The following is an 8,224-nucleotide window of genomic DNA, read 5'->3' on the forward strand; positions in this document are numbered from 1 at the left end:
TCAATATTAACAGTCCTTAAGGAAATGAAAATCACAATGAGGTACCTACCTGACTTCACACCCATCAGTGTGGCTAAACAGAAAAGACAGACAATAACAAGTGTTGGTGAGGAGAAATTGAAACTCTAATACATTCCTGGTGGGATTATAAAATGGTGCAGCCACTCTGGCAAACAGTTTGGCAGTTCCTCAAATAGTTAAACACACAGTTACCATGTGACCCAACAATTTCATTCCTAGGTATATACCCAAGAGAAATGAAAACAAGTGTCCACACAAAACTTGTACATGAATGCTTATAGTAGTAGTATTCATAATAGCCCAAAAGTGGGAACTGAAATGTCCATCAGCCGATGAATGGATACACCAAATGTGTTATCTCCATACAATGGGATATTATTCAGCTATAAAACAAGGAAGTACTGATACATACTACAACATGAATGGAGCTTGAAAACTTGATCCTAAGAAACCCATCACAAAAGATCACGTATTATATAAATCCTTGTATATGAAATATTCAGAACAGTCAAATCCATAGAGACAGAAAATAGATCAGTAGTTGCCAGGGGTTGGGGGGGTAGAAGGAATGGCTGCTAATGGGTGTGGTGTTTCTTTTTGGAGGGATGAAAATGTTTTAAAATTAGAGAGTGGTGATGGTTGTGCAACTCTGTGTAACTCTGTGAATACAATGAAAACAAGTGAATTGTACATTTTAAAGGATGAACTTTGGGGTATGGAATTATAGCACAATAAAGCTGTCATTAAAAAAAACCAAACCAACAAACCAATAAGCAAGAGTCAGTGGTAAAAGAATGTGGGAGTGAACTGGGGGCATTTTCAGAGGTGCTGAGGTTGGAAGTGTGGGAAGGGCTGGAAAAGAATAAAAATGAGTGGAAGTATGAGTGTGAGGGTCCCTGAGCTGAACTCCATGTCACTCATTTGGTCCACTGGTCTGAATTCTCTCAACTGTCACAGTGTTCTTGACTGAGGGGCCAATTATACGAGGTCAGACAATTAACCTCACAAACTTGTTACGACGATGTTGCTAACCTTTTTTGATATCGGAGGGATTATTCATTATGAATTTGTACCAACTGGACAGTTAACCAAGTTTACTATTTGGAAGTGCTGAAAAGACTGTGTGAAAAAGTTAGATGATCTGAACTTTTCACCAACAATTCATGGCTCTTGTATCACGACAATGCACCCGCTCACAAGGCCCTGTCTGTGAGGGAGTTTTGAGCCAGTAAACAAATAACTGTATTGGAACACCCTCCCTACTCACCTGATCTGGCCCCCAATGACTTCTTTCTTTACTCAAAGATAAAGGAAATATTGAAAGGAAGACATTTTGATGACATTCAGGACATCAAGGGTAATACGACGACAGCTCTGATGGCCATTCCAGAAAAAGAGTTCCAAAATTGCTTTGAAGGGTGGACTAGGCACAGGTGTTGGTCCATAGCTTCCCAAGGGGAGGACTTGGAAGGTGACCGTAGTGATATTCAGCAATGAGGTATGTAGTGCTTTTTTCTAGGATGAGTTCGTGAACTTCACTGTCTGACTTCATATCTTGCTAATTCATCTGCTCCTATTTTTTAAAAATAAACTTTATATTTTAGAACAGTTTTAGATTAACAGAAAAATTGTGAAGATAGTACAGAGCCCCCACATACCCCACACCCAGTTTCCTCCACAAGCAGCATCTCGCATTAAATATGGCACATTTGTCACAATTAATGAACCAAGAGTGATACATGACTCTTAACTGAAGTCCATACTTTGTTCAGTTTTCCTTATCTAATGTCTTTTTTCTGTTCTGGATCCCATCCAAGACACCACATGTCATTTAGTCGTCAAGTCCCCTAAGGCTCCTCTTGGCTGCGACAGTTTCTCAGACTTTCCTTGTTTTTGATGACCTTGACAGTTTTGAAGAGTACTCATCAGGTATTTTGTAGAATGTTCCTCTATTGGGATTTGTCTGATGTTTTTCCTCATAATTGGACTGTGTTGATAGGATTTTTGAGGAAGGTCACAGAGGTAAAGTGCCATTTTTATCATATATCAAGGGTATGTATTATCAACATGACTTATCACTGTGGATGTTGACCTTGATCACCACCAGGCTGAGTAAATATTTGTCAAGTTTCCGCACTTGCAAATGTACTCCTTTCCCATCCTTTTTCATCCTCTTCTCTTGGGAAGGAAGTCACGATGCACAGCCCACATGAGGGAAAGGGGAGGGATGCTCTACCCCCACTTCCTTGAGGCTACGTATAAAGAAAGCTCTAAATTTTTTGGAATTCTTCTGCACAGAAGATTTGTCTTTTCTCTCCCATTTATTTATTCAATCATTTTCTTTTAAATATCAGTGTGGATTTATGAATATTTATACTTTTGGTTATAGTGTAAAGTATGTTTTTGGATTTTTTTTTTTTTTTTTTTTGCTCAAGTTGTTCAAACTTTGGCCTTTGGGAGTTCTCTCAGTCGGCCTGCTCCCACAATTGTGGTGTTTTGTGCTTTGTGAGCCATTCCTTACTTTCTGGCAGTACAAGATAACATCCTATTTTTAAAAAATTCTTACCAAAAAATCTCAAACAGAAGAGTAAAGAGAATAGTACAAAGAAACCTCACATGGAAATCTCACATCTCTTAGGTTTAACAACTGTTAACATTTTTTTGACATCTCTACCTCATCTGTTTCTGTTTTTATGTCTAACAGATAAAGATTTAAAAAACATAACCACAGTATCACTATCACACCCAACAAAACACTAATACCTGAATATCACCTATTACATGCCATGCTTAATTTTGCCTATCTTTAAGCAAAGCATATTTACAGTTGGTTTGTTCCAATCAGGTTCACGATGGATTTGGCTAATTGTATGGTCATGGTGCTATTTAAAATGTTCACCTATCTTTAATATTTCTTATAAACTAGAGTTAGATCTAGGAGCTTGACTATATTTCCCCCAAAGTTAAAAACACTAAAACACCCTGCATCAGACTTCATATTGATGGAACTTACTCTGATGGAAGTGAATGGCCTCCAGGACCCACATTTAGAAGGAGGAAGTGAGAGACCCAGAGGAAGGGGGCAGGTGCTGGCTTTAAAGCTTTGAAGAATTCACAGCCGTGATGCGCAGTGCAAATGCCAGGAGAGACTTAACCAGGCTGGGATTTTACTAGGGTTTTGATTGCTCTTACTAGTGTTCTGGTTACCAAGTTCCACAGATTTTTATGGACTTCCCCAGCTCCATTTTTCCTGTAAGCCCTACTATTTTTCAGCATGCCATTTTGTAGAACTCAGGGTTTTTAGCAAGGTACATATGACATTAGAGTAGAAATGCTGGCACATCTTTATTGAAAAAGAATCAGGACAGTCCTGGAAATCACAGGACGTTGGTTTATCTCGATGTCCAAGGCTCCTCCTATCCTGCTTCCGTTCCTGCACCCGACAGTCCTCTCGAGGGGACCTCTGGGTCACTGGCTTTCCTGGTGGTCCCCCGGGAGCAGCCCAGGCTGGAGACTGACCTCGGGTCCTCCTCAGGACCCCTGCCTGGCAAGGCCTGGCCAGTGTTTCTAGCTTCTCTTGATTCCCCTGGTTCTGCTTCATTTACTCCTGCAGGCCCCATCCCTCAATCAGGGCAGCAGGACAGGTTTCTTTTACAAAATATCATGGGTCGGCTGCCTGACTGATGTCCAATTTGAGCACCCTCATCGTTGTACTAGAAGGGCCTTTTGGAAGTGTTAATTGATGGCGATGAGGCCAGCATTAACAGACCAAGCCCAGGAGACATCTCGTGTGCTGGGTGCTGCTGTTCTCCGGCAAAACAGTGGAGAGATTGCTGCCTGGAGAGGTGTCTTTATGATTCATTAGTGGTGCTGGGAGAAAGGCCTTTCCTTTGAATTTCTGTTTCTCTATTTTATTCCCTTCCCCCCATCTCCCCATCAGTGTTTCAACAAGTGATTCCAAAGTCTCGGTGCAAGTACCTTCAGCGCCATTGAGAAAATGAAATTTAAAATGTCCACTTTGTAAAACAAAAGAACACTTGGTGCTTTTAGGAAAAGAGCTGGAAGACAGGTGTGAAATCAAACCATGATCAACTGGTAGAGCTCCAGAAAGAGGTGATCCAGCCCTGGCACCCCACTTTTCCAGTTGGGGGCCCCATCTCCTCCCTATTCCAAAAGCCAGGGCAACACCACCAGCAGCCTCCTTTGGCACATGGAGTCAAGTACACAGAGGCTGGTGTCAGGACTGCTCCCTGCTTTGGGAGAGTGTCCCCCGGGAATGTCCTAGCTGTCCTCCGGGCAGGGGAAATTTGGGGGAAGCCATCTTGGGCTCTAGCTGCTCTCCCCTGCCCCATATTCCATGGTGGAGGACTCGCTGGAGTGGTTTGTGCCATGTCCCTCCAGGTTTTATCCCAGCCGTGGTCCCTATACTCAAGGCTCCAGGAAGTTTCAGAGGTTCTTGACTTACATAAGGCATAGAGAAGAGGAAGCCCCACTCCCCACTGCCTAGAACTTGGGAGGGCCATGAACCTCCTTCTAGTCCCAACACCCTTCCCTCTCTTTCTTGTATTTCCCTTCCTGCTTTCCTGAAACTCCATTTCCTCCATTTAGACATTCTATGCCCTCCCTCAGAAATCATGTCCCAGGTTTCCTCTTCTGTCTTCCACATTTCCCAGCTTCCAGAACTGCCTGGAACTGAGCAGAGAGGGGGCCAGCTTTAATTTCCTAAGTGGAGGCTAATCTCCAGCCTCCACCACCACCTGTTTAGGTGACTTTAAGCAAATGGCAGACATGCCCTTAGCTCCTGTTCATACATTGGTTAAACAGACATAAAACTCACCCATTTCTTGGACTCACTGTAAAAATGGGCTCGTTGAGAGGTGACTAGTATTACTGTCATTATTTTAGTTTCCAGGGCAGTGTTCCCGGCCCATTCAGCAGCAGTAGCACCTTTCCTACAGGTCAGACCTCAAGGCTGCAGTTTGGTCGGCCTGGATGGATGCGCCTGTCGAGCCCCACCTTCTCAGCCAGGTTCCTGGTTCCGGACTCGGCCCCTCCGGGGTGCAGCCATGCTACTGCTCCGCTTTCAAGGATCTACTTAATTGCTTGTACCGTCTACATCTTTCCCTTTCAGCCCAGACCCTTGCGTGCTCTGCAGACCCAGAGAATTGGGGTCCAAGTCCTCAGCCTGCCTCCCTGGCCTTGCTTTGCCTACCATTGCCTTCCAGCTCCAAGGGAGGGCCTTTCCCCAGCTCTTCGCAAGTTCGCCCCGACTTTCAACTCACAATGCCTGCGGAAGGATCTTCGGAGGGGTGCGAGGCATGGCATGTGACAGTTCTAGACTCAAGCATGGCTCCTTCAGAATTTCTAGTTCAGCTGCTGGAAAATAAAGTATTACAGGGTGGGGTGAGAGAGAATCGGATATTCCATTCCTTACAAAGCTCCTCTTGGAACTACAGTGATGCCGCAATACATCTGATGAGATTTATCTTCCTCTGAGAGTTCAAATTCTTTTTCTGTTTCCCAAAACTTACACCTGGAACACAGGCCTGGTGAGGCAGGCCCCACGGTGTCTCAGAACTCACTGAGAAGCACAAGATGTCAGGGTGGCCAGAAACCAGGGACAGGGAGCAGTGTGCCTTCTCCAGATGAATTTTGCTGCAGGGTGGTGTCCCCTCCCACCCTCTGAACTCCCAGGAAGCTTCCGTGTGTGGAGCAGCAATTCAGCGTCCACTTGGTAAAAATAGCCTTTTTATTTATTGACTGGCAAAATACTCTATTTATCAAACCATTCGGGTTTCCTCTGAAGATAAACTAGAGGAAAGACCCAAAATGAAAATTAAAGCTTTAATGCAGTCTTGCAGACTTCTGCTTCATTTCATTGTAAATTGAGTGCGATAAAACACATCCTCTGACGCCTGCATAAAGCAGCTGTATAATTTTCTTTTGTGCAAGGAACTAATTCTGAAGTATAAGTCTTCTCACCTAAGTCTAACAATGGTGGATGGCTCCCATACACTAATTACGTCTTCCTTTATATCTTTGGCTTGAACTCAAATTTGCTTACAGTTTAATGAACACCAGTTCTAGCTGCGAAACATCGAAGTACCTGGGAGATTGAATACTTAGACAGTCAAACGCTCTCACTTCTAACACTCATCTTCAAACTCTCTGCATTCTAAACAGACTTCTACAGGAGAGTGGCTCTTTACAGGCCTGTGAATCACTTTTGAGCAGTAACTGTACAATTAAATTAAAAGCCATGATCTGGCAGGAGACTTGGGTTGTGTTGAAAAAAATAATTTTAGAAAAACGGATTTTGTAGTTTATGTACCAGGCAGGACTTGCCAGCTTCCAGCCGTTGCTTGTTGCAAAAGCTACACTATTTATGGCTCTTTGTTTCCCCAACTTTGGTTTTCCCAACAGTTTCCCCAGAAAGCCTCCTTCACGTTCTTCATCTGTGTTCTCCCTTTATCTCTGAGAATTTTGAAAACGAGGAACAGAGGAGAAAGAGGCGAAGGCTCCAAACTGGGCCTACCACCTCATTTCCAGGGTCTCTCCCCTTTCAACACTTTACTCCTGGAAGGGTAATGCTGAGTGTTAACCTAAAAATTAAAGGCTAGGTCCGGCTAGGTCTTATTTTCAGGGAAACATGGTAGGAAACAAAGGCAATGGGGTATATATGAGAAAACGAAGGGGAGCAAATACATCAACAAAAGGAGGGCATTTCTATTGGTGCAGATAAACTAACAGAGTGATGCAAATTCTAAACAATGTTTTTAATTTATAAATTATATATGATAGTGATACTGTACAGTGATAAATTATAGTGATAATTATTTAAGTTATAAATGATAGTGATAATTTATAACTGCTTTCTTGTTACCTTTGCAAACAGTTCTTTGGGGCACAATGTTGCTTTAGGCCCAGTCCAAAGATTATTTTGCCTTGTTTTAATATTCCAAAGATTTGAGGCGTAAGATGTGCAAGGCAGTTCCTCTGGGATGGCAGCTGCAGCTCCATTTTAAAGTGGCTCCGTTTATATTATTTTGGCAGGAGGTTAGTTACTTTGATGGCAGATGATCTCTGTATAATTATAGCTAATAGTGCTCATGCGTTTCACTTTACTATGACTTCCCAAAGTGCAGTATTTGAGATGAAGGACCATTCAGGTGAATAGCCTGGAGGACTCAATACAGATTCTGATTCGGCAGGTCTGGGGTGGGACCTGAGAGTCTACATGTCTGAGAAGCACGCGTGTGAGGCTGGGGCTGCTGGTGTGAGTCCCTTTACCTGGATTATCCAATTGTGTCTTCATTACCACCTATCAGGTAGATACCCTTTCACTGAAGAGGCCATTACCGGGAGAGTCGGTAATAGACCTGAGGTCACCTGGCTGTAAGCCGCAGAGCCTGGATCTGATTTACTTCAGTCTGACTCTATCCGCAGCCTGAACACACCTGCTGTCCACACCACCTCCCTTTTTCAGTAGGTGCTCTTGTGAAGAGAAAGGTATGAAATGAATTTGACACACTGATCTTAATCCAGAGAATTCTGTGGCCAGTCCTCGTTCCAGCCCAGAAACCATCTCTTCATGTATCCACATGGTCAGCCAAGGATGCCAAGGATGCCAAGGAGTGCATCCACCCGGGCGTGGCTGTGTTGCCGAAGAGAACCCCACGTCACCAGGCGCTGACTGGGTGCCTCACCTAGGCCAGCCCAGAGCTCCCAGCAAGGCAAGGGGGGAGTCAGTGACAGAGCTCTCCCGTCACATCTTTAGAACTTTCGCAGATGCCAAAGAAACCAATATTCTTTTTGTTACTTTGGGTCAGAATACCCCGAAGTGATTGTAGGCGGAAGAGGTAACTTTTGCACCTCACTTAAAGATTGAAAATGGCACAATATACCTCCTACGTAGATGTGCTTCTCCAATTTGTTAAAATAACCCACTGTCCGACACTGTGCACCAAAATGGGGGTCCAAAGGGAGAAGCAACAGCACCTGCTGGTTACGCATGTAGCCTCTGGAGCAAGATGGCCTGGGTTCCAATCCTGCCTTGACTAGGCATTATGGGCTTGGGCAATTTTCATAATCTCTCCATGCCTCAGTTTCCTCACCTATAAAGGAGAGATGATAGTGGTGATAGAGATAATGAGAGTGATGATACCTCAGGGGCTTATTGTGAAAATTACATGAACTAAATTCA

The 8,224-nt window shown here is 43.7% G+C and overlaps 1 long non-coding RNA gene across 1 annotated transcript; it reads right to left on the reverse strand.

Annotated features, from left to right (window-relative positions):
- Positions 1–1,458: 1,458 nt before the first annotated feature.
- On the reverse strand, positions 1,459–7,628 carry LOC117038055 (uncharacterized). The gene is made up of 3 exons (XR_004425609.1): positions 6,905–7,628; positions 5,304–5,397; positions 1,459–1,594 (listed from the first exon to the last, which is right to left on the reverse strand). It is a non-coding gene; the product is annotated as an uncharacterized LOC117038055 (long non-coding RNA).
- Positions 7,629–8,224: the final 596 nt, after the last annotated feature.

The sequence above is a fragment of the Rhinolophus ferrumequinum genome, chromosome 18 (genome assembly GCF_004115265.2).
Source record: "Rhinolophus ferrumequinum isolate MPI-CBG mRhiFer1 chromosome 18, mRhiFer1_v1.p, whole genome shotgun sequence".
Classification (NCBI taxonomy): Eukaryota; Metazoa; Chordata; class Mammalia; order Chiroptera; family Rhinolophidae; genus Rhinolophus; species Rhinolophus ferrumequinum.